This window comes from Echinops telfairi, unplaced genomic scaffold, assembly GCF_000313985.2.
Source record: "Echinops telfairi isolate 266 unplaced genomic scaffold, ASM31398v2 ScPeMD7_7467;HRSCAF=8505_1, whole genome shotgun sequence".
NCBI classification, from domain to species: Eukaryota; Metazoa; Chordata; class Mammalia; order Afrosoricida; family Tenrecidae; genus Echinops; species Echinops telfairi.
This window is the reverse complement of record NW_022111368.1, coordinates 28,907,607-28,910,031: the sequence shown is the minus strand read 5'-3', so window position 1 is coordinate 28,910,031 and position 2,425 is coordinate 28,907,607. Positions and strand designations below refer to the sequence as shown.

The following is a 2,425-nucleotide window of genomic DNA, read 5'->3' as shown; positions in this document are numbered from 1 at the left end:
TGGGTGCTCATAGCCCCTGGGAAATTCCACTTCTAGCATGGCAAGCTGGACTAATTTACCTATGGAGTGGGCCAGCATTTCTCAACTGTACAATATGAGGGGGCTTCAAAGAGTTCATGGGAGAAAGGGAATCGAAAGATAATGGAATTTTCCCACAAACTTTTTTGAAGCCGCACACATTTCATTGATAGGAGGCATAGGTTTCTACAATCATCATCCATTTCCACCTTGTGGCCATTGACGTAGTGGTTATGAGTTGGGCTGTGATCCTCAAGATCAGAAGTTCAAAACCAGCAGCTGCTCCAAGGGAGAAAGACGGGGCGTATCTTCTCCCATAAAGAGTTACCGTCTCAGAAACCCACAGGGCAGTTCTGCCCTGCCCTACAGGGTCACTGTGAGTCAGCATCTACAGGATAGCAGTGAGTGTGACTGTTTTGTCAAGGAACTGGACAGAGCCTATTTGGGAGCTCTTCCTGCCCCCTTGTGGTTGTTAATTATACCTTAAAATAATTTTTTTAAGGGAAGAGGGTCTAATTTTTTTTTGAGGGTCTAATTTTAAAAATTAACATAAACTGCATATATTAAAGCATCCTCGTGGCATAGCACACACATGTTGTTGGGCTCCTAAACACAAGGTCAGCATTTTGAAACCACCTCCTCTGTAGGCACAGGAAGCTTCTACTCCCATACAGAGTTACCATCTCAGAAACTCACAGTGGCAGTTCTGGCCTGTCCTATAGAGTCACTATGATTTGGCATTGACTCAGTGGCAGTGAGCGAGGACATATATTTAAAGTACAGTTTTATAGGTTTTCACATAGGAACCTACTACCTTATCCAAGAGAATGAGTGTCTCTATCACCTCCCCAAGTCCCTATGGGCCCCCCTTTCTATTCTCTCGCTCCCATCCCTTCCCAACCCAGGCATTGCTTATTGTTACTATAGATTTATTAGCAGTGGATAGAATTTTATACAAATAAGATCATACAAGGTCATCTTTTTCTTGGTCTGGCACCTTTACCTGGCACAATGATTGTGAGATTCACCAGTGCATGATTGGGTAAATCTAAAGTTCATTCATTCCTTTGGATTGTGGAATAGTAAGTAGGCAGGCCATTATCCAGACTTGAATTTTGTCCCCCCAAAAGGTAACATTGATGTTCTAGACCCTGAACCTGTGAAAGTGGCCTTCCTTAGGGAAATAGGACTTCCCCTCCGTATGCTATAAGTTAACAAAGTTAACCTGGAGTATGGATGGTCCTGATCCTGATGCCTCCTGAGTGGCATTTTATAAAAGAGAAGGACAGGTCCTGAACAGAAGACACAAACAGAGGGAAGAGGGTTGTGCTAGTCCAGGTAGACTAGAAAAACAAATCCAGAGAGATACTCATATGTGTATAAGAAAGAGCTTTATATACAAGAGCAACTGAATATTGAGAAAACATCCCAGTCCAGTCCAGATCAAATCCCTAAGTCTGAAACCAATCTATAAATTCCTCTTCAGACTCATGCAACACATGCAATGACACTGAATGCAAAGATCACAGGCCAGTGGGTGGAAAGTCTTGTGGATCCAGTGGCAGTGGAAGCATCTCAGCGCTGACAGGGGTCTCCACATGGCTCCTCTGGCTCTCTTGAGTTCTGGCTGCTTCAGCGTATCTCCATCAGTCTTGTCCTCAGGAATGTCTCACAGGGAGAGAGTATGTGTCCCACCTCCAATGAGCTTTTTATCTCCTTAGTGCCTCCAAATGAGATCAGGCTGCGACTTGATTGACAGGATAAAACTCCACCCTCAAAGTCTCAAATTGACAGCAGATTATGTAACTACCACAAGGATCCAGCTGAAGCCAAGGAACGCCCCCAAAACACCGAGGCCACAGAACCAGAGGAGACAAAGAAGGATCTGCTAGGTCCAACACTACCGTGAATTCAGACGTCCAGCTTCTGACTGGGGAAAAGGTCATTTCTGTTCCTCAAAGTCCCCACTTTGTACTGTTTTCTTACGGCAGCCCTAGGAAACGAAGACAGACACTGTGTACATGTGTGGTGGCATTACCCACTCACTTGTTCCTGTATATTTACATTATTTCCAGATCTTGTCTACTACAAATCAAGCTGCTATGAACACTTGTATAGGGGTCTTGGTATCCTGGACATAAGCTTTTGTTTCACTCAGATACATCGAGGGAGGCAGGGGCTAGGTTTTATGGTAAATATACCCCTAATATTAAAAAAAAAAAATTGCCGCACCACTTGGCCAGGTGGCTATGTCACTTACATGCCCCCTAGCAATCCAGGAGAGCTCCAGTTGTTCTGTGTCTTTGCCAACACTTGGTATCAGAATGTGCCATATTAGACATGCTCACAGGGGGTAGTGGCCATCTCTTTTTAACTTTACATTTCCTTAAAGATTGCTGATAAGCAT

At 44.1% G+C, this 2,425-nt stretch overlaps 1 long non-coding RNA gene across 1 annotated transcript in view; it reads right to left on the bottom strand.

The window, feature by feature from the left end:
- Window positions 1-1,792: 1,792 nt before the first annotated feature.
- Window positions 1,793-2,425, bottom strand: part of LOC123520952 — a 7,019-nt gene continuing 6,386 nt past the window's right edge. The window contains exon 3 of the long non-coding RNA XR_006679462.1: window positions 1,793-2,011. This is a non-coding gene — a long non-coding RNA (uncharacterized LOC123520952). The remainder of the gene's footprint in view (window positions 2,012-2,425) is intronic.